Source organism: Squalius cephalus, assembly GCF_949319135.1.
Source record: "Squalius cephalus genome assembly, chromosome: 15".
Lineage (NCBI taxonomy): Eukaryota > Metazoa > Chordata > Actinopteri > Cypriniformes > Leuciscidae > Squalius > Squalius cephalus.
The window spans coordinates 29,639,276-29,664,651 of NC_137136.1; the positions used below are offsets into that span (position 1 = coordinate 29,639,276).

General features: G+C 38.5%; 1 long non-coding RNA gene across 1 annotated transcript; it reads left to right on the top strand.

The window, feature by feature from the left end:
* The first annotated feature begins 593 nt into the window (after window positions 1-593).
* Window positions 594-2,883, top strand: LOC307172977. Its single transcript, XR_013823790.1, has 3 exons — window positions 594-621; window positions 2,276-2,350; window positions 2,441-2,883. It is a non-coding gene; the product is annotated as an uncharacterized lncRNA (long non-coding RNA).
* Window positions 2,884-25,376: the final 22,493 nt, after the last annotated feature.

The following is a 25,376-nucleotide window of genomic DNA, read 5'->3' on the forward strand; positions in this document are numbered from 1 at the left end:
CGACGTCATCGGGTTTGAAAGTAACGGCTCCTCTCATCAAAGCTTTCGCCGTTTGTTCGGCTCTCCGTTACAAGGTTTGTAAACTCGCCAAATAAATATAAATACAAAGTCTACTCACTATATATTCAAACACACATATATATCAACTAAATTTATTATACATTACTACGTTTTTACAGTGTTTACCACTCGTTTATTGCACAGTATCTGGTATGAAGGTTTTAGCCGCGATGCTAATTAACGTTACGTTGATCTAATGAACAAATGGAAATTATTGACTTATTGTCTTAGATTGATTTAGTCATTCAATTCAACATATTCTGTACAACTGTCTTAAAATTGCTGATATAGCCTAACTAATTTAGCTGATTCCTGCTGTCGTCATTGGCGTTTGTTATGAAAAACAAAAGCAGGTTAATATAGTTTGTATTTTTTTTTTTTTTGTTTAGCCTAACTTTAACGTTACTTACTACAGGTGCCCTCATTCTCTCAAATACCATTTTAAAGCCATTTACTGGTCAGTAAATATTATAGAATAATCAGCTTTGTTCTTTTGTTTCCCCAGAACAACCATTACATTTCTAAATATTATGAACATTTCAGTGGCAACACTGAATTACAGTAAGTTACCTGCACCACATGCAAGTACTTTATTACTATTATCTTTCTCTGTGTGAAATTGTGTTGTTTGACTGTGTACTTGTTATTTAATCAGTTATTCTCTGAAAATCTTCCCTCATGCTCTCAAATCTCATTCATGCTCAGAAAAATAATATAACAGGTTTGGTTCACAAATAATGCTATGCATTTTTTCTTATAGAGGGTTTTCACCTACGTCACGATTTGGTCAGTTACCCGGATGCGCGGCCATATTGGAGGTACTCGGATGTAAACAACGGCATGGATTGCACTGTTTATGTACTACTGAACACATTGTTACACTAATTTCTGATGTCTAAACCACGGGAACAACACATGGAAGCTGCGAAATCATATAGAGAAGGACTTAAAGCAGGAAAGAGCTCAACATTTTGACAAACTTAAGGTAATATGTGGTAAAGATCTGAACGAGCTAGCTTCTCTAACTAGTCCTTACTTCTATTTCGTATCCCGACATTGGCTACGTTCAGATTGTCAGTCCAAAAAAAAAAGCACATGAAATCCGTTTCAAGCTACATCCATATGTGGTTTAATATCCAAATCACATATCAGGAAATCCACCAGTCTGAACGCTCTTTCGCGTGGTTTATGTGACTTTCTCACGCCACGTAAAATGTAAACATCAGACGTTGTTATAGGGAACATGCTGAAAGTCGCTGCCGAAACAAGGTTGTGTTGTTGCAAGTGCCGGACGAGCAGAAAATTATTATTTTTGAAAAGTATTTTGAAACCGGCGCGGAAAGAGTTGTGCATACAGTTCCAGCCTCCTACAGTTCTGCAGCTCGAGACGCAGTAGTCCAGCGCAGCGGCTACACATCTCCATATTGTAAAATTTAAATAAGAAAACATTTATATTGCAAATGCAAACCCCTCCATCAACGCAACATCATTGCCGTGTTGTCAAAGAGCTGCGTGGACACACAAATCGGACCTGAACAGTTGCATACAGTGTGGACATCATTTTAGATCATATTCCAATCGGATACAAAGATAATCGGATTGACAGTGTGTATGTACCCATAGTTAACTATTTTACGTCAAAATTTTAGCCATAGTTAACGCTTCATTTACACATGTGGCTGATGCTGTGCCTCTCTCAACCACAAACGCCATCTTTCATCAGTTTTTTGCACTCTTCTCTTTAACTTTCGGCAGTCTATAGAACTAGAAATGTTTTTCTCGGTGCGACCGATGAGTACAGACCAAAACTTGACCATTTTTCAGAAGCAATAATCAGCCAAATTTGCGAGTCCGTTCAGTTCAATGGCACTGTTTACGTTCAGTGCCTCCAAAATGGCCGACTTCCGGATTGATGACGCGTCGTGAAAACCCTCTATATCTTTATCATTTGCATTTGAATATAAGACATTTTAACTCTGAATTATAACTTCAAGTTTAGTCTTTTTCGACAAAAAAAAAGGAAAAAGCTATTATATGGCTTCAGAAGACTTAAAACACAACCCATAACACGAGTTGTGAACTCATTGATTATCTTTTCTGGGACATTTTTGGAGCTTAACCATTTTTACATAAATTGTTGCATTGAATTGAACTAGACAACTGTACATAAGAATGGTTTCATGAATGATTTACACAATTTTTTTGTTTCATGCAGTGAAATTGAATGGTGACTGGGGTCGCATTATGCCTGAGATCTGCTTTTGGGTTCCACAGACAGAAAGTCAAACAGGTTTGGAACGTCACAAGGCTGAGGAAATTATTAAAATTTCACAACTATCACTTTAATAACCTTACTAACCGTAAATGTTATACTTTGCAGGGATCTCGGTAAGCTGAAATACAAGTTTGAACAAGAATAAAAATCCTCCTGTAGACCTGAAAATCATTGAAGTGCCTGGACCATCCACCAGAAAAGAGGAAAAACAAACGGAAACCGAATCTGCTGTACCTTTTCACTTTTCTAACTCTTTAAGTACCTCACACCAACTTGGTCCCATAGTGTAGTGGCATTTTTGACCACAAACAAAATTGCTGATCGTGTGGATTCTTATTGAAATGACTGGAATTCACCAGTGAACATTCACAGAACAACAGATCATTTTACTGCACCTTAATACTGTTTCCGGGTCGGAGCCTCTACTTCTACTTCCTCTATCTTGTTTCATGAGAATACTCAACAACCATTTATGAACACTGTGGATTCAAGTCACACATTTAAGCTTTTCAAAAGCCATAGTGTACATTACAGTCTCCAGTCTAACGGCATCCCAGACTTCAGCATTTTATGATTCAAAATAGCTGAATAACTAACCATCAGAGAGTTCGGTATAGAGATAAAGGTTAGGATCATAATTTTCAGGAATATTACAGCACAATGAGTGCATATTAGCACTGTTTGTTTGTTTTTGGCATCTGATAGAGCTTTTGGACTTGGAAACAGTGATGTCAGACTTACCACTGGACTGAAACACAAATGTTTTAAAGTTAAGTAAAGATGGACATTTTTAATTAGTCAAAATGTATTTTTTTTTTTTTACATTGATTTATTTCGTGGAACATATGTGTTTCCATGCATTTTGTTGAGATGTCTTTTCTTGTTTATCTATTGTATATACATGGTTGATTTTTCATGTTGCTTATGTATTATAATTTTTTTTTTTTGTATTCATTGATATTAATCTATAGTTAGCTTTTTTTCCCATGTGCATGGAAGAGTATGTATAAAAATGAATATCAAATATGTAATAAACAATTCTTATTTTGTATTTGGTTCAATTTGTTTATTATAATAGAAGTCAAAGGTAACCATAGTAACAACATGAAATTAAATATTTAAAAAAAATTAAATTTGGTTCCTGGAGGCACCCAAAGTGGTTCTACACAGTGCCTAATGTAAGAGTTCCTCAGGAAACTTGTGTGGTTCCTCAGAGAACTGCTCTTTTTTAAAGGGTGCCTAGAGGATCTACCGCCGGTGTGGCAAAGTGAAGAACCCCAAAAGGTTCCTCCAGGCACCTTTTCTTTTTACAGTGTATGGTGTAATGCATAACTGATGCATGAAGAGATTTTTGTCACACTTTTTATCAGGTGGCCTTAAAGGGATAGTTCTGAATTCTGTCATTAATTACTCACCCTCATGTCGTTCCAAACCCGTAAGACTTTCGTTCATCTTTGGAACACAAATTAAGATCTTTTTGATAAAATCTGAGAGCTTTCTGTCCCTCCATTGGCAGCTATGCAACTGACAACCGTCAAAGTGGTAGTTTTGTAGCTGCCAGTGGAGGGACAGAAAGCTCTCAGATTTCATCAAAAAGATCTTCATTTGTGTTCCGAAAATGAACAAAATACTTATGGGTTTGGAACGACATGAGGGTGAGTTATAAGTATCACACCAAAATTCAAATATAAAGCTATTTAACAAAAGAATAAACTCAGATAATCCAACACAGTGTAACAGCATATCTACACACAAACAATAACCGACAATGAACTGAGGAAACACAGGAACTTAAGTATACAATGATAACGAACTCAAATACAATCAGCTGCGATGATTAAATGAATATCCATGGTGACAAAAAAAGTAGCGGAGGACGGGAACAAAGACAACAGGAAATATTGATTAGCAACCTAAAAGTCCATGAGAATGAACACTAAACTGACAGTTCAGTTCAGGAGAGGCCAGGGAGGAACCGGAGGAGGCAGAAACCAGGGCAGAAGCTAGAGTGATGTGATGTGATAACAGAATTGTTCCCAGATGCCCAGCCTAGTGTCACACGGCAGCATTGCTAGAGTTTAACGCCACCATGGGGATGTCGCCGATGGGGAAGAAGCCCTGGGCGCAGACAGAGGGTAGATGGATCCGCACGACACTGATCGACGACTGCAATGGAGCTGCGACAACGACCCCCAGAGGTGGAGCTGGAGATCCGGAGAGCTGTGTCAGACTGAGGACTGTTAGAAAGCCTGAGGGAGGTTGGAGCCGGACTGAGCCACGGGGTGGAGGGCCAGAGTGCAACGGACAGCCCACAAGTCCATGGCGATAGGCTGGCGAGGTCTGACCCAGGCGGAGCTGGTAGGTCGAGGAATCCCGGTGGCATCGCAGGTCCGATGGTCGAAGGTGGAGCCAAAGGAGGGAGGAGTGGCAGCAGAGGAGTTAGGGCGACGGGCCGAGGTGGAGTGGCGCGGACAGTGGCTGGAGGAGGAGCCAGGGAATCCCCCAGCATGGTTGAGGATGGTTCATGGGATGACAGGATACAACGAAGACGGGACTTGAACTAGAACCGCTGGCACTCCATCTGTTAAGGTCCTTCTGTTGGGGTCGCAGCCAAGTCCTTGCATGTCTGGGAGGTCTACTTGATGTTCGTAGTTCGCCCCACTCCAATACAGAGATTTGATGGTTTCGTCATCAAACGGTGAACAAATGGTGGCAGAATTGAAGGGTGTAGTTCAACAAATTTCGGCCTCTCCTGGTCAACGCAGCAAATTCAGCTGCATAATCCATTTTACGGTTGGTTATTTTGTCACAGTTTAAAGAGTCCAAAGATGAAGACGAGTCAAAAGTTCCAATTCAAAGATATTTAATAAAAGAATAAACTCAGATAATCCAACACAGTGTAACAGCGTTTCCACACACAAACAATAACTGACAATGAACTGAGGAAACACAGGAACTTAAGTATACAATGATAATTATGAACTCAAATACAAACCTGTAATGACCTGTTATGCTACCTGTAATCATAATCATACAATGTTCGCTCATTGCCCAGAGGAGAACTAGCCCCGACTGAGCCTGGGTTCTCCCAAGGTTTTTTTTTTTCCTCCATTCTGTCACCTTGATGGAGTTTTGGTTCCTTGCCACTGTTGCCTTGGCTATTGGCTTGCTTAGTTGGGGACATTTAATATTCAACAATATTATTGATCTGCCTTACTTAAGGTGGAAAATGACACAATTTTATTCTAGAAACAAACTTGTTGTATTATTTTCATGTTATCACTGTGAAGCTGCTTTGATACAATCTGTATTGTAAAAAGCACTATATAAATAAAGGTGACTTGACTTGACAAACAGCTGCGATGACCAAATGAATATCAGTGGTAAGAAACAAGTGGCGGGAAACGTGAACAAAGACAACAGGAGATAATGATAAGCAATCTAAAAGTTCATGAGAATGAACACTAAACTGACAGTTTGCGACACATACATTTTAATAAACACATTGTCACTTGTAGTGCATTTCTGAGAAAAAAAAAACTTTTTTTTTTTTGTCATGACAACTCTCTAGAGATTGGGATGGTAATAGAGATTGGCATGGTAATGAAATGGTAATGTTATGTATTTGGTCTTGGCAGAATAGATCTGCTATATGTTGCTGCTGCTGCTGCTGCTGCAGAGCAAGTACAGAGACTTGCTACTGCCAATACATTCACAGACATTGCTGTGAGCATGTAAGACATGCTACTGCTGCACATGTAACATACATGATTTAACACCCGTAGCAGATCTATACAGGTGGAGCTGGGAAAGTTGAAGGGTTTCTGAAAGCACACTGAAAGCATACTGCTTCCAGCAACACCCTGGTATTTGTTTGAATGTTGAGCCGCAGCTCATTGGACGCTGATGCAACAGCAACCAATCAGCTGTGCTGAGATCCATCAGCTGAGATAATAAAGTGATCGCTACCTAATGAGTCAAAGACTTATCAGCCTGCGTCATCTAGAGTTTCATGCCAGAACTAGGTATTAATCTAAAAATGCACCAAGCCAATAATGGATAGAGATGAATAAAGATAAGAGGATTTGCACAGGTCTGGAACTCTGCTGGGATTCCTGTGAAATACTGGCTGTGTCTGGGCCAGACCAGATGAGTGAGATCCTGCCCATGAAACTCACATTTTATCGATTGTGTGGCTCCAAATGAAACATTCATTCTTCATTTTCTCACAGACATTTCATTTAAGGTACCACTGGCTGTCTTAAAGCTGGCTACAAGATGTAACTTTCAAGACACTGGATAAATCATCTGATTTATCTTGTATTTTATTCTGTAAAAAAGCTAAATGTATAAAGCTTAAGATATCTTTGCCTTTTAAACAATTAAAGAATTAAAGAAGGCAGGACATAGAGCTGCTGTACAGCTAAAACAAACGTTGTTGCATTATTTTCTTGTTATCACTGTAAATCTACATTGAAACAATCTGTATTGTAAAAAGCACTATATAAGTAAAGGTCACTTGACTTGACAAAACTAGGACTGTCAATCAAATATTAGGATTAATATAAAAATTCCGATTGATCTCATAATTATTTTTATAGTCAACATTGTAGTCTACTGCGTCACCATGTCAAATGGAGGCTTGTTACACACATTTACATTAATTCAGACTGCTACTGTATGATACTGTAAATGAATGTGTCCAGAAGACTGTTACAGATGTTTTAACACTAAAGATTAGTTGAATGTGGAAGCAGATGCATTAGATCAGGGATTCCCAAAGTGTGGTACGCGCACCCCCAGGGGTACGCGAGCTACCACCAGGGGGTGCGCGAGAGGAAAAATGTAATGGCGGTCTGTTTTTTTAAATGGGGTTTTTCCATAGAATAAAAAAACATGAACAGTAAACATTTCCTTTGTAAATTCCTTTTCCTTTTATTTTAAATAAAAAAACTATAATTTATTAGTTTTTGATAAAACAAATACATATGAAATGCACAACGACACACCTAAAGTCGCTCACGCACATACAAGTAAACTCTACACACACGAGACGCGCGGAACTCTCCGCGCACATACTCATATGAGACGCGCGCGCGCACACACAAACTCTCCACGCACATACTTATATGAAACGCGAGCACACACACACACACACACAAACTCGCGCACATACTCAATGTGACCCGAGCACACACACACAAACTCTCCGCGCACATAGCCTACTCATATGAGACGCGAGCACACACACACACAATACCATAAAGATGTGGAAAAGTCGATCAAAAGTATGGCTACATTTCTCCAGGCTCGATGCCAACAACGCGCGATGCAGTATTTGCGGTAAAATAATTGCTGCAAAGACCAGTACCACGACAAATATGATGAAGACCTTGACAGTGCACGGAGTAAACATAAGAACAGTGGCTCCGTCTTCGACTGGTAAATGAAGATATAGGCCTACCTTGTTGATCACTCTGACAGTGTTTATATTGCAATAATGACCTACTGAGTGTATACTGCCGTTCAAAAATGTGTTGGTTGGTCAGAATTGTTTTTCAGTAAGGATGCATTAAAGTGATCAAAAGTGACCTTAAAACATGTCACATGTGTAATGTTACAAGATATTTCGTTTTTAAATAAATGCTGTTCTTTTGAAAATTTTATACATCAAAGAATCATGAAAAAAATTATAGTTTACAAAATATTAAGCAGAAAACTGTTTTCATATTTCTGAAGGGTCATGTGACACTGAAGTAATGATTTTGAAAATTCATCTTTGAAATCACATGAATAAATTACATTTTGAAACATATTCAAATAAAATTTTAAATTGTAATACTATTTCACAATATTACAAGTTTTACTGTATTTTTGATAAAACAAATTCAGCTTTGGTGAGCTCTTTTATATATATATATATATATATATATATATATATATATATATATATATAAAATATTGTTCAAAATATTGTTGTTTATTTTATGTTTGAGCCTATGCTCTTTGTTACTTAATTATGTTGTGGATCGTGTGAAGGCTAATTTTATTGTCGCACTTGAAAAGTATCAGATTGATCCTCGTTTTTATCTATTTTATCTATTTCGGAGCCTATTCTCTTTAATGTTGTGGATCGTTTGTAACTTCATTGCAATTTAATTCAATGTACTGTCGTTCTAATTTCCATAACCGTTGTGTTATGATGATGATGATGCTAGCTCCACGGTCATTTACGGTCATTTAATATTGCTGCAATGTTTCTTTTACGCGGCTGAAAATAACCGTGATTTCTGTTACTGAGCCTGCTGTCACTCGTCCTCTTAAAAGTGGAAGCTTGTGCGTAGCTTTGTTGCATTATATTGAAACTTTGTTGATGTTGTTATCGTCATGCGTGTTGGTTATTTGCGCATGATTAAGCATGAGTCTTTATATATATATATATATATATATATTTATATATATTTATATATTTTTTGAAGTGGGGATTGGGGGTGCGCCAACCCGGTTGGGACATAGAAGGGGGTGCGCAGGAAAAAAAGTTTGGGAACCGCTGCATTAGATAATCTGTATCATCTTCATTTGTGTATATAAAACTGTAAAAAATCAATGCAATGCCACCTCAATAGCAGCAACAAAAGTGTTTTGCAATATAACATGAATACAGTAAGTACACTGTACATAACAATATATTTTATGCAAGTACATAAGGGATGGGTATTGTTAAAGGGTACATAACATGCACAGTTTCACCTAATCTCATGTTAATCTTGAGTACCTATAGAGTAGTAGTGCATCCTTAATATCTCAAAAAAGTGTTTAGTTTTATTATATTTAGAAAAGAAAAATACAGCTTTCCGATTCTCAGGTCCTGGAGGCGGAGCTATAGAGTCAAGCGGTAGTTCTTGATTTCCAGCAAAAGACAGAAATCTGATCCAGTTGTACTTACATGAATGGGGTCTTTTATCACTGGGACCGCTCCACGTTTTAATAGCAAACGATTTGCAAATCCAGCGTCGACCTGAGCCTTGTTAATAAAACATTCGTCACTCAAATGACCAGAACACACAACCGCACTTCCTACACTCCGTTGCTGCCCCGGAAAAACAAACTGCATCCACTGTTCCTGTAACACTGGGTTCTTTGGAAAACTGAACACGGTAAGCTTTCCCTCACATCCAAATACACACTTTTTTGGAGACATTCTTGAACAAATCCTATGTAGCGCTGGCGCCAATGATTTCCTGTTGAAGCGCGTTGATGTGCGCGGTCTCGCTCTCCTCTAGTCGACGTGCTCGCGGGCGAGCTTTTCCGAGAGAAATGCTCATATAAGGAGTTCCACTTTTATCTACGTCATTAGATCCACGATCTAAAAAAAACCAGCCGAAACTTGTACCAACCCGGAAGTAAGATTTTCAGCATAGAAATTCTCCGTTATTCGTCCAAAATATTTTTTTAAAACTTTGCCCATGTTTAGCATGAGAATCTATCTCTTTAACACTGTAAACAACTCTGAATACATGAAACACCATTGTACCCCCCCTTTAAGGTTTTAACGGTATTACTCTTTCCGATACTGCTTATGGCTCCAGTACCTTTACAGTATTCTTATTGGTTCTTTTTGATATATTTATTTTTTACACTGAACAAAATTATAAACGCAACACTTTTGTTTTTGCCCCCGTTTTTCATGAGCTGAACTCAAAATCTAAGACTTTTTCTATGTACACAAAAGGCCTATTTCTCTCAAATATTGTTCACAAATCTGTCTAAATCTGTGTTAGTGAGCATTTCTCCTTTGCCGAGATAATCCATCCACCTCACAGGTGTGGCATATCAAGATGCTGATTAGACAGCATGATTATTGCAGGGTCGGGTTTATCCCCTCTGGTCGGGTCCCCCCCAATACAGTAAATAAAAATAATAATATTTGATTGTGGCCTGTGGAATGTTGGTCCACATCCATGTTCTACCACAGAGGAAAATCAATTTACAAATTACAAACAGTTGTCTGCATATTAAGCTGGAATGCATGAGAGTATTTCTATATAAAAAAAAAGATTCATGAACTCGAACCAAGAACAAAGAGAGTGTAGAACTGTTTGTAGTCGCTCATTTGAGGCTCACATTGTCATTTGTATCATAACAAACAACATCGCTCCACAAGCCCACTTTTCCATCCGGTGATTTACTTTGCCATGTACCAACGCTCGCTGAACCGAGATCCATAAATGCATGAGGAAGAGATGAGAGAAGAAATAAAGAGTGAATAGTGAAAGACACAGACAGAGAAGAAAGAGTGCATGGAGGAAGAATGAAAGAGAAACGGAGTGAGAGAAGGCAGAGTCTGATAAATAAAACAGAAGCTGTAGCTTGCTGAAGCCCAGCGTGAGCTTAGACTTGAGCGTTACCCGTCTGCACAGCATCTCTATGAAAATCTACAATGTAAGTCAATGGGGTCCATCAACTGTTTGGTTACTGACATTCTTCAGAATATCTTCTTTTGTGTTCAGCAGAACATACAAGTTTGGGATAACTTGAGGGTGAGTAAATGCTGACAGAATTTTAATTTGTGGGTGAACTATTCTTTTAAGAATCAATTTTCTTTTACGGGACACACTGATACTGCATTTAATAATGAGGATTCAAATGGAATTCAGTGTTATAAGTGTTTTACACACTCTCAGAAAAAAAAAGGTACAAAAGCTGTCACTGGGGCGGTACCCTTTCAAAAGGCACACCTTTTTACACAAAGAGTGCATATTAGTATGTAAACGATACATGTTAGAATCTTTTGAAAGGGTACCGCCCCAGTGTTTCGATAGTCCACTTTAGACATTCTACTAACTATAAGTAACTTTTCAACTTCATGTCAACTAACTTTCATTAGAGTATTATTAGACTGTCAGGTTAGGATTAGGTGTTAGGGTCCGGGTTAGGAGAATAAGTTTGCCAAGTTACTCAGTCAGTAGAATGTCTGTTGGGGGAACAATACAATAAAGTGTTAGCAGATATTAGGCAGACAGTCTACTAATACTCTAATGACAATTAGTTGACCTGTAACTCCAGAGTTACTTATAGTTAGTAGAATGTCTAAAGTGGACTATCGAAATAAAGCATCCGTAAGCCCCATCCGTAGCATGCAATCCGAGGGTAGCGGAATCTGCATTTCCTGCCTGAAGACAAAGGCAGGGGTGCAGTCGACCCCCGGGAGGTATGGGAAGGGACCATCCTGGTGGTAGTGGGGAGGATGGAGGGGAAGGGACAATCCTGGTGGTGGTGGGGAGGATGGAGGGGAAGGGACCATCCTGGTGGTTGTGGGGAGGATGAAGGTAATTGTCTGCGTTAGCATCTGCAAACTCAGACATGTGTAAGTACCAATGTTTTATATGTGACAGGTTAAAGAAAATACTTACTGTACTGTGTACTGTTATGGGTTAAAAGGTTTTATTAAATTAATAGGATGTGAGTATCTTAAAATATTTAAGGTTAAAAAGCTCATGCGTTCAGTACTAGTAATAAGGATTTCATATAATTTCATACAATTCATATAATTGTGTTAAAAAGTTATAATCTGACATGTGTACAAAGGGTAACAATCATAAGAGGAATATGTAAATGTTATATTGATTACTTCATTTTGTAGTGCCTAATTTACGGGTAAAAGGTGTTAATCTGTGATCGCCAAAGTGATCTTAATCTATGCGCCCGTGATTGATTGCTTTTGTCTTCCAATCCTTTTCTCCAGGGAAATCGCGGTCTTTTCCTCATAACACTAAAGTTTTCAGTGAGGAAACACCCATATCACTCTTGTGATTATTTCTCCCCTTTTTGTACGTTGTAGATATTAAACTGAGTTGAGTAAATGTAATAATGAGTTAACATGTTAAGAGTGTTGAAGGTGTGTTTTAGTAACATTTTGAGTAAGTGAGAGTTAAGTTTGCAGAGTTTAAAATATGCGTGTGTGAGCGGAGCCCCCGCTCGGTTACAGAGAAAAATTGCTTCATAACGAGAGCAGCCGCCATTCTATGTCAATTGTGAATTAACAGATACACAGTTAATTATCCATTTTGCTGTGTTATTTGTATAATGTCTTTCAAGCACTTTATTAAAGGGGGGGTGAAATGCTATTTCATGCATACTGAGTTTTTTACACTGGTAAAGAGTTGGATTCCCATGCTAAACATGGACAAAGTTTCAAAAACTAAGTTGTACGTTTGAAGGAGTATTTTTGTTCCAAAAATACTCCTTCCGGTTTGTCACAAGTTTCGGAAAGTTTTTTTCGAGTATGGCTCTGTCTTACGTAAGATAGGGCGGAATTTCCTTATATGGGTCCTAAGGGCACTTCTCCGGTAAGATCGCGGCCGCGCGCGCACTCGTAGACCAGAGCAAGAGAGTGAAAGCAGTTCGCCATCAAAGCGCCCTGCCCGGCTTTTGGGAAGTCAATGTCACCAAAGAAGTGTGTTTTTGGTTGCCAGGGCAAGACAACCCTGCACAGATTCCCAAAGAACCCAGCGTTAAGGAACCCGTGGCAGTTTGTTTTCCTGAGCATAAACGGAGTTGTGTAAGACTTTTGTTCCCTGCATTTCGACGATGATTGTTTTATAAACAAAGCCCAGATCTACGGATTTGCAGATCGTCTAATGCTTAAGGATCGAGCAGTCACAATGATAAAGGTTCGCGGTCGTGCATTGGAACCGGACGGTGAGTAAAACTGTTTGTTGAACAAATGTCTCTGTGTGTTGTCACTAGCTTGGCGCGTTAGCACAGCTAAGCTTCGCCCACACGGCCCGCCCCCAGCCGCTCGGTTTTTTCCGGAAAGACTCGGTACAGCCTATCTTTCTGTTAAAAATTTAATAAAACAAAAGACTTTTTGGAGATATGAAGGATGCAATATTACTCTATAGGTACTCAAGATTAACAGGAGATTGAGTGAAAATGAGCATTTCACCCCCCCTTTAATATGTGTGATAAATGTAGTTATTGTTTATTGAGCTAAAGCTACTTTGTGCATGATTGACAGCTAAAGTTATATTGACAAAATTAGTATATGTTCCAGTGAATTATAGAGTATGCTGTTGTGACTTGAATAAGCCATATACCTACAAAACTACTATTTGCTGTAGATCTGTTGATCTGTCAAGTGTATTATTGTAAAAGATGTACATCTGTTGATTTGTAAAATGTATTATTGTTGCAAAGATAACACTAAAGTTTTCAGTGAGGAAACACCCATATCACTCTTGTGATTATTTCTCCCCTTTTTCAGGGGTGTAACATATGCTGCAAGTATTAGCACATGATTGGTTAGATGTGAAGGTCATTAGTGATGTAACGATTGAGTCTTCCTAACAGAACTTACGCTAAAGCTTTCATTGATGTGAGTATTCATAATGCGTTCCTTCACACCCGACCATGTATATTTTGCGTTACTCCACATCAGGATTTACCCCATTCAATTGAAATAATAAGGATATTAGGGTATGATAAGTAACATATAGGGAAGACCGTGGTGAAGTAATCACAAGGTCTGCATCTCAGACTTACAGGTCCCATTACACAGTTTTGCACATGTGTTACGTGTTTAGTCTATAGGCATGCGTGTTTGAATGCGTATGTGCGCATATAGTCTTTCATTACAAAGTGACATTGCCAACTACTTGTGTGGCATGCATAATACAGCGATTTTTAGTCCTTTTCGTGGATCCATGTGGATGAAGATCATTTTGATAATGCTGTCATCTGTACAGAGGGTGAAAAACCTTTTCGTTTTTAGTATATCGTTGTTGTGTAAACGTACCCTAATTTTATTTATCTATACAGCAGCTCTGGAAAAAACTGTGATTTCATCGTCCAGCTCAGTGACTGTGCAGAGTCTCTTTCTCTTCTAATAATGAAGCAGCACATTAATATAGAATGGTGATTAGACTGGAACTATTTGTGCATTAAGCAGTTTTAATGCACACCTTCCAGCCAAACAGAATCGGGTGTTCAGACAGACCATGGTATAAAATTGTTTAACTTTAAATTTGATGAAAGGTTGATAAGAGGCTACTTACATGGCAGGTTCCTATGTGACAACGGAATCCCTTTACAATGTCTAATTTGTTAAAATTACAATGCATGGTTAAATATGAACTTACTATAAGCAATGTATTTTTACAGCATTTATTAACATTTGTAAAAACACAATTGTGCATTGTTTGTTCAGTGCATTTACTAATGTTATCAGATACAGTATTTGGATTTAAAAAAATATATATAGTCATTGTGTGTTAAATGAACTGTATTCTTTGTAAAATCAACAACAAATCAACACTACATTTTGTAGTTATGACTGAAGTTTTATTTTCATGGGAAAACAAGATACACAGCAATATATCTTGTGTATTTTATCAATTTAGTATTTTATCTCTCACACACATTTCTTATCTCTTACACACATATAAAGGGTTTAGAGACTGTAAAAAAGAATACGCTATATCTAATCAATAAAATTGAGGCAACAGATTACAAGCAATATTATTAATAAAATTTATCAAATTAGAATTGAGTAATAATTAATCAAATTAATTCCTTAAAAGTTAACCATTTAAAATGAGTAAAATTTACAACAATTTTTTTATTTTATTTTTTATTTTTTTTATTATTATTGCCAACATTGAAGACACCTGATGTTAACAAGCAGAATCACTGAAGGAGAAAACCGTAATTGTAAGCCATCATTATGGCGATCAGTGTTTGTTTTAGTTGGGCTCTTGACCTTAAATCATTGACTTTAGATTTTGTTTGGCTGCTGTACCTGAGTTATAACAGCCAGATGAACAACGAGAACAGGTGATCTGATGGTGTTGGTTGTGTTTTAACAATCATTATTTCACAATAATTTAACCTGAGTCTCTGAACTCATACAGAGCCCAAAATCTGAGTTAGGTTTACTTTATTAATTATAGCAGCACTGTCCTTTTGTACAGCATAATATTATTAGCCTTTTCAATGAAATCCATATGATCAAATCAATAAAATAAAAAAAACTTCAAAAAAAGTTTTTATGTAGGCACACACAGACATCAAGAATTTGCGTATGAATCTCAGCAATGGTGACAAACAGATCACTTCTGATCATAAGCTCATTATTTATTCATGCAGCAATGTATGATGGGAGCCATGAATGAGTTTTGATTGGTGGCACCCAGAATGCACTGCAACATGCTTTATAATTGTCACCATTGTTGAGATTCACAGGCTGATTATTGATGTCTGTGTGTCTAAAAACTAAATCAAAACAAACAAACAAAAAACAAATTGTATATGAGACACGTTTAAGAAATCTTTGGATTACATTGTAAAAGTTCAAAATATTATGCCGTGCAAGAACAGTGCTGCTATAATTAATAAAGTAAACCTAAATTGTTAAATTAGGTTCCCAAGTAAATTGTGATCTATATGAGTTCAGAGATTCAGGTCAAATGATTGTGAAATAATGATTATGTTAAAATATAACCAACACCATCAGATCACCTTTTCTCGTTGTTCATCTGGCTGTTATAACTCAGGTACAGCAGCCAAACAAAATCTAAAGTCAATGATTTAAGGTCAAGAGCCCAACTAAAACAAACACTGTTCGCCATGATGGTGACTTAAAATTATGGTTTTCTCCTTCACTAATTCTGCTTGTTAACATCAGGTGTCTTCAATGTTGGCAATAAAAAAAAAAAATTGTTTACAAAAAATTGTTGTAAATTTTACTCATTTTAAATGGTTAACTTTTAAGGAATTAATTTGATTAATTATTACTCAATTCTAATTTGTTAAATTTAATTAATAATATTGCTTGTAATCTATTGCCTCAATTGTATTGATTAGATATAGCGTATTCTTTTTTACAGTGATTTGTTAAATTTGAATTAATGTATTTAAACTCTATAAAAAGGAAAATAAATCATTTCTATACATTCAGTATATAGATTATCTCAGAATAAAGCAATTTCCAAGTAAATAAACAACTAAAGATAATGCATTATAGCTGTGTGATAAACACAAACTTATAGCCTGGATGATGCTGATATCTGAAGATGGTAGAGAGGATGGATGCTGTTGAATAGACTGGGTTACACATGCACAAGTCCATTACTTTCAGGAAACATTGAATTGCTTTGAATCAGATTCCAGTGCTCAGCATAAAAACCTGCTGATCTGGGGCTTTCTCTGCTCTGTTAGGAAGCACATGGGCGCCTTCTACAGGAGCAGAGATGAACTGCTCAAGTCAAGCGACTGATTCCTTCAGTGTTGTGTTTACATCAAGCAATCCATTTACTCAAAGAAGAAATTAAGTGAATTTAATTTTTGGAAAAAATATGGAGCATGCTAGTCCCAATAAATGATTTATATCTTTGTGCTTGATGAACTTAACTTAGAGTAGAAGTCTTACATAGCAACTCATGTCAAGCTGCAGAGGGCCAGACCACTGCACTGTAAAAAAATAAAAAGAAGATGATTTTTCAGCATGGTATTTAACACAAAGATAAGTGGAGACCATCTTACAAGAAAATACTATTTCAGTATTTCTACTTTCAAAAAATGTCACATTTGTTACTTAGCCATGAAATTTAGCCATTTCTGAGTGAAAATTGTTTCAAAGAATTTCTTCTAAAAACATTTCAAAAGCTATGAAACATCCTAAACTCTACAGTACATGACCAAGCATGTGCACATCAGTTGTGAAAGCTCTCAGTGTTACTGTATAAAGACTAAAGAGTGTCCCCTGCTTGACCCAAACACAGCAGACACAGTGACAGACACTCAAATACAATTCTCTGAAAGATCATGGAAACACTGCATTAGTCCATGTTAAATCTAACCACATTACAACTGTCAGTGACTGCAGTGCTGCAGTTTCTTTGATCTCTCAACAGCAAACTGTATGTCTCTGTGCTTGTGTACATGCATGAGGTGCTTGGTATGTCGTCTGAGATAAAGCCAGCGGCACTTGAACAGACTCTTATGGTCATACACGGCCATTTATCTATTCCTCTGTCAGTCTGTAGTCCACGCTTTTTATCATGGCAGAAGGAGGGTGACAGGAACAGGTAGAGGAACCACTGCTGAAAACATACATTCCTGTTTCTGTTAATGCTCAGTGCTTCTCAATTGTTTTTTTTCTTCAGGACTCAAATTTCACATTGTGACTTTATTGGTCCAGCATTATGCTAAATTACGTGACATTAACTGAATAGGAAAACTGATGTAAATGCATTATCAGCAAAAAAACAAACAAACATGGAAATATATTGTTTTATGAGACATTGATGCCAACAACAAAAGATATGGAGAGCATTTCTCTTTACTTTTTAAAAGTCAATGTCTACATATTTTGTTATTCTAACTATTGTAAACAAGATTATATTAGTATGATTAGATGCATTTCATTTTTCGTAGCATTTGGCATTTTGGAGTCGTAACCTGACAGTTGATCACAATGGACTATCAGGAACGATGCTGAAAATTAGCCATATTTGCCAGATGTCATAAATGATTTCCAAGGCACCTGGAACATGATCATTGAATTTGTTCCAACAAAATGGAATCAAACAGTAGAGCATGATGTTGATAACTCCAAGGCCATGGTTTCATTTTTCAGGAAGTGCATGAAGTGGTAAAAAGTAAATCTTGAATGCTAAATGTACAAATGTATGCGGGAACAGGCAGTGGCATTTGATTTGCTTCCTTTATGTTTTCAAGCAGAGATCTTTTGTAATTGAATATTTAAGTAATTTAATATTATCAAATATTTTTTCTTGTTATCTTTTGATGTACTCTGCTATTTCATAAATCCAATCAGCAGTACGCAAAAATGCACTTGCTAAATGACAGAAAAGAAAAGGCTTGCCCAAATCTTTCAGTTGCGTCTCAATGGCACATCTCCCACTGGATCTTGAGCTTGAATAGCTATTGTATGAGCTGTATGCTGTAGCCTTGACTCACACAATAACCCGTGAATCTACCGGAGCTAGTCTGGATCTGGATAGGCTCACATGAAAAGAGAGGCAGGACCATCACAACAGGCCTGTTTGTAAGCACTCAGATGCCTTCCTTAAACATATTCATCCTAAAGGATGAATACAGGTCAATATCAGAAAGTCCTTTTGAGTGAACCGAGCAAAAGAAGTGATGGGAAACAGAAAGAATAGTGTCTGTTTGGCTTGTCATTGATGGAGAGAGAATAGCGATTTTGTCTTCATTTTCGTTTAGCTACTAAGTGCAGGTGAACTAAAAACACTATTTATTCTCTGACAGATACATATGGATCTTTACACCACAGCTAGGAGCTTTTGTTAATAAGAAGCATGACTTCTTGCATTGAAATTCATCAATATGTGTATAATTCTGTTTAAAAGAGGAATGTGTTTTATTGTCCTATATTCTGTGAAAATATCGTTCTGAACAACAGCTGTTACTTCTCCGCAAATGTATCTCAGGTGACACTCTGCATTTGTCTTCCTTTGGAAAACATAGCAAAACATTTTTTTCCCCTGTTGTACAGATAATTTTCCAGTCATTGCATGTGATTTAGGATAATGAAGGATGTTCATTGTTTGAGGGCCGGTAAATTGTTGTTTTTTGCTGCAGATTTATTACCTCATATTTGGCCAAAACCCAAGAGCTTGAAGGCACTGGATAAAAAATAATGCCCGCTAATGGCATCTGGATATTAAATTATGTTAATGCGTCTCAAAACCATTAACAATGTGGCAATTTCTAATAAATTGGGTATCTATTTCTCTTCTAATCCAACCATTTGGCTCTGGAAAGCATGAGAGAGGTGTGTTTAATTTAAAGTTAATTACTTTGCTAATGTTATTTCTTGGCGTTTGGTCTAATGGGGGAGATTACAAACTTTTGAAATGTTCTGGTTTTAATAGGGGACAATTATGTGCGCTTGAAACCAGTACCTGACAGAATCATTAGAGTTTGACAAAGACTCTGATCTATGACACCTCTACTAATAACCCTCCTCTCTAGCTGGTTTAATCTGCACAATATTGTGAATTAAAATGTTGTTTTTTTTTTTTTTTTTGAAGAAGAAGAAGAAGAAGAAGAAGAAGAAGAAGAAACGATTAAACATCCTGCAAGGTTTAAAGTAAATAATAATAAAAAAAAAACATCTACAAAATCATCATCTTCTTACAGATTGCTTTGCAAACATCAATGACTTAAATGCGTAAACATATTTATATTCTTAATTACAGATTAACGTTTACTGCTCTGTAGCATATGTGTTTACTGGGGAAAAACAAATATGCGTGTATGTTTTGGGTGCCAGATCTATTGAGATATTACACGTAATGCACAGCAGGCAATGTCAATTTATGTTTCCAGTCGGCTCAGTTTTTTGTGTATTAAGTTCAATCGTTATGAAAGGGCAGTGCACCGCACCATGAGCTGTTAACACTAGTTTGTGGTTTGCCAATATCACTGTGAACAACTGCAAACAAGCCGTTGGATAAGACCTCGGCATCCTCCGTAAGCTGCTCAGTGCTCCACAACTGCTAAAGAATGTTCCTTTGCTGCCCTTTATGTTCCCCGAGCCCCATTCAAACAGGATATCCTCTTATAGTGAAGATACGTACTTAAAGACTATTGCATATGGGCTCATTGCGCTAATCTGACAACCTGAGAACAAACAGCATGAGACTAAGACAGGACACAACCTAATCCATAGTCACGAGCCATGTGCCAGTAAAATCCTTAACACGGCTCTCCAGTTGGACAGTACGTGTAGGTGACATTGTTTATCAGTGGGAAGCTTTTGTGTTAATCCTTGTTATTGAATGTTGCTCCACTGCTATTGAGATTTGGAGAAGCCCACAGATGATAAATGTTCTGTCAGACACAGAGCGAGTTTGCAGTCACCCTGAGATTAGAGAGAGCGATGCAAGGCCTTTAGTGGGATCATGAAACTTTGAAATTAAGTCCCATGATTTTCATTCATGGAATTGAGTCCCATGAAAGATGCTCACCTGAGAGCAGCAATCTACAACTTCTCCCAATCACACTGCCCTTTTTCATAATATCAGTCAAATTCATATCAAACAGAGGCAGTACAATACGAAAAGAAAAAAAAAAAAAAAAAAAAAAAAAAAAAAAAAAAAAGGATAGGTAGAAGAATAAAACGATTGTTTTATTTATACCATGTGAGTTTCATTTAATCAGTCAATTTTCCTTTTTCCTTTTTTACATTGTACATTGTATTCAAGATTAAAAACTGAAAAACATTATATCTAAAAAAAAGGTTTGTTGTTCTTTGATTATTTTTTATTGGTATATTCAGGGGTTGGACAATGAAACTGAAACACATGACCACAATAATTTATAAGTATGGTGTAGGGTCTCATTTTGTGGCCAATACAGCATTGATTTGTCTTGGAATGACAGATACAAGTCTTTCACAGTAGCCAGAGAGATTTTGAGCCATTCCTCCTCCAGAACAGTGGCCAGGTCACTATGTGATGCTGATGGAGGAAAACATTTTATGACTTGCTCCTCCAAAATACCCCTAAGTGGCTCAAAAATATTTAGATCTGGTGACTGTGCAGGCCATGGGAGATGTTCAACTTCACTTTCATGCTCATCAAACCATTCTGTTACAAATCTGGCTGTGTGTATTGGTAATTTACCATGCTGATATACAGCACCCCCTTCAGGGTACAATGTTTGAACCATTAGGTGCACATGGTCCTCCAGGATGGTTCGGTAGTCCAATGATGCGCCCATTAAGCACAGTAGGGAATGCTATGATATTGCAGCCCAAACCATCACTGATGATTCACTCTGGGAACGCAACAGTCCAGGTGTTAAGCCTCTTTGGGGCTTCTCAATACTGTAACTCTTACAAATGTGGGAAAGACATTGAAGATGGACTCAGAGAACAATACATCTCTAAAATTGCCAACAGCCCAACATTTGCAATGTTGGCATTAAAGAAACTGACATTTGGCATTGGCAAGTTTGCTATAGCAGCCTGACCATGAATATCATGGTCACGATGAACAGTTTTGGTGGAAACATGAGAGTTGAGGTGCGCATTTAATTCTGCAGTGAGTTGGGCAGCTGTGGTTTTATGTGTTCTGGATACAATCTGGGTTAGTACATGGACATCCCTTTCAGACAGCTTCCTCTTGTGTCGACAGTTACTCCTGTTGGATGTGGTTTGTCCATGTGGTGGTATGCCAACATTACCCTGATTACCTCAGCCAATATACACCAAATACAATAAAAGGTCTTTTTCTATATGGATATATAGTTGGATATGTCTCCCATTATGTTATATGGATTGCAATATTTTATGTACAGCTTTGGTATTGCTCTGCTAAATCAATATTCACACTCTGCTTTTACTGATATAATTTCCAGGCCGTGCATATATAGGCGTGGAACCTCCAACACTATATTTCTACCAAAAAGACTCAGGAGGATTTTCGAATGAAATAGAATTTATTTTATGAAAGGTTTTACAGACAAAATAAAAATAGATGCACGACAAGCTCCGTCTCAGTTCTTTGGCGTAGGCCCCGTCCTCCGTCCGGGTCTGAAAGTTAGCTTGTAGGTCCTGCCTGATGATAGAGGCAGGGGCGGAGCCTACCCCCAAAAATAAGGAATATGAGATGAATTCCGTACGTACCTATGAGGATTCTGAAAAGCATGCAAGAGAATTAGTAAAATAGGAAAGACAATTAGACAACTTCTTTAATGCTTATTTAATGTGAATATCTATATTTGAGAAATTATAACTACAAGATACACTGAGATAAAGATGATTGATTAGAAACTTAACCAAGATCGAGTGTGGAAATGACACTATATGTGAACTGAGCTTATCATCTTTAAAACAAGAACAAAAGCCACGTCTGGCCACAAAACTTGAGGTGGAGATTTTAAACGAAGCCTCGATAGGCTGAGATTTTAAGATGCATAGCCTACATCCGAGGTATGAAGAGAGAGAGAAAATAAAATATAAATGAGAACAAAATTCAATAGCATATGCATTAGTCCCCATCTTACTTAAAATTAGGACCACAATTGACCTTACATTAATAAATGATAAGGCTGTCGCTTTACGAGTAGCCACGATAGGCCGAGATAACATATTGGGATGATGCAATCAGGGAAGCTACGATGTGCGTTAATGTAAAGCCGCGATTGGCCATGAATATTTGACTTGGAATGCAATCATAAACTCGTTCAAAAGTGATGCCTCGATAGGCTAATGCCTCGATAGGTTAGTGCCTCGATAGGTTAGTGCCTCGATAGGCAAATGCCTCGATCGGCTAATACCTCGATCGGTTAGTGCCTCGATAGGCAAGTGCCTCGATCGGCTAATACCTCGATCGGTTAGTGCCTCGATAGGCAAGTACCTCGATAGGCTAATGCCTCGATAGGTTAGTGCCTCGATAGGCTAGTGCCTCGATAGGCAAATGCCTCGATAGGCAAATGCCTCGATAGGCAAATGCCTCGATAGGCTAAGGCCTCGATAGGCTAAGGCCTCGATAGGCTAAGGCCTCGATAGGCTAATGCCTCGATAGGCTAATGCCTCGATAGGCTAATGCCTCGATAGGCTAATGCCTCGATAGGCAAATGTCTCGATAGGCTAATGCCTCGATAGGCTAATGTCTCGATAGGCTAATGCCTCGATAGGCTAAGGCTAATGCCTCAATAGGCTAAGGCTAATGCCTCGATAGGCTAATGCCTCGATAGGCTAATGCCTCGATAGGCTAATGCCTCGATAGGCTAATGCCTGGATAGGCTAATGCCTGGATAGGCTAATGCCTCGATAGGCAAATGCCTCGATAGGCAAATGCCTCGATAGGCAAATGCCTCGATAGGCTAAGGCTAATGCCTCGATAGGCTAATGCCTCGATAGGCTAATGCCTCGATAGGCTAATGCCTCGATAGGCAAATGTCTCGATAGGCTAATGCCTCGATAGGCTAATGCCTCGATAGGCAAATGTCTCGATAGGCTAATGCCTCGATAGGCTAAGGCTAATGCCTCGATAGGCTAATGCCTCGATAGGCAAATGCCTCGATAACTAAGGCTAATGCCTCGATAGGCTAATGCCTCGATAGGCTAATGCCTCGATAGGCTAATGCCAATGCCTCGATAGGCTAATGCCAATGCCTCGATAGGCTAATGCCTCGATAGGCTAATGCCTCGATAGGCAAATGTCTCGATAGGCTAATGCCTCGATAGGCTAAGGCTAATGTCTCGATAGGCTAATGCCTCGATAGGCTAATGCCTCGATAGGCTAAGGCTAATGCCTCGATAGGCTAATGCCTCGATAGGCTAATGCCAATGCCTCGATAGGCTAATGCCAATGCCTCGATAGGCTAATGCCAATGCCTCGATAGGCCAATGCCTCGATAGGCCAATGCCTCGATAGGCCAATGCCTCGATAGGCCAATGCCAATGCCTCGATAGGCTAATGCCTCGATAGGCTAAGGCTAATGCCTCGATAGGCTAATGCCTCGATAGGCTAATGCCAATGCCTCGATAGGCCAATGCCTCGATAGGCCAATGCCTCGATAGGCTAAGGCTAATGCCTCGATAGGCTAATGCCTCGATAGGCTAATGCCAATGCCTCGATAGGCTAATGCCTCGATAGGCTAATGCCTCGATAGGCTAAGGCTAATGCCTCGATAGGCTAATGCCTCGATAGGCTAAGGCTAATGCCTCGATAGGCTAATGCCTCGATAGGCTAATGCCTCAATAGGCTAAGGCTAATGCCTCGATAGGCTAAGGCTAATGCCTCGATAGGCTAATGCCAATGCCTCGATAGGCTAATGCCAATGCCTCGATAGGCTAATGCCAATGCCTCGATAGGCTAATGCCAATGCCTCGATAGGCTAATGCCAATGCCTCGATAGGCTAATGCCAATGCCTCGATAGGCTAATGCCAATGCCTCGATAGGCTAATGTCTCGATAGGTTAAGGCTAATGCCTCGATAGGCTAATGCCTCGATAGGCTAATGCCAATGCCTCGATAGGCTAAGGCTAATGCCTCGATAGGCTAATGCCTCGATAGGCTAAGGCCTCGATAGGCTAATGCCTCGATAGGCTAATGCCTCGATAGGCTAATGCCAATGCCTCGATAGGCTAATGCCAATGCCTCGATAGGCTAATGCCTCGATAGGCTAATGCCTCGATAGGCTAATGCCTCGATAGGCTAATGCCTCAATAGGCTGAGTTCATACGTCGGCTGATGCCTTGATAGGCTTATGCCTCGATAGGCTGAGTTCATGCGTCAGAACCAAGATTAAATGTAATTTGCATTAATGAAATAGGCCGCGATTGGCCGTAAAAATGGCTGTGATCGTAGGGTTTCAGAAGTCGCGATAGGCTTAGACATATTGCAGCTATCAAAAATGAAAGTCAAGATAGACATAAGCGAGCAGGGATACGAATAAACTTGAAGTGTTAATATGGTATTTTCATCAAAGCTATTCTACATTAATCAGCTATGGGCTGAGTTGACGTAAAGATCGAAATAAAGCAAGCAAGCCACGATTGACTGCGATGATCATGAAAGCTTGTTCAATAGTGATGCCTCGATAGGCTGATGCCTCGATAGGCTGAGTTCATGCATCAGAACCGAGATTAGTCGAAAGCTTCGATAGCATTAATATAATAGGCTACGTTTAGCCATGAAACAATACCTGTGATCGTAAAATAGGCCCGTGATTGACCTTACATTTATAATGATAAAGGCTGAAGCCAGGGCGACTTTTCCGAGTAGCCACGATAGGCAGAGATATGACATTAAGATGATTACAATCAGGAAGCTACGATATGCGTTTATGAACTAAGGTCGCGATCGACCATGAAATATTTGCCTTTAGAGTACAATCATAAAAGCTCATACAAGTGATGCCTTGATAGGCAGAGTTCATGCGTCGAGAACAAAATTAAGTCGAAAGCTTCGATAGCATTAATGAAATAGGCCACAATTGGCCATAAAAAAAGCAGTAATCATAGAATTTCAGAAGGCTT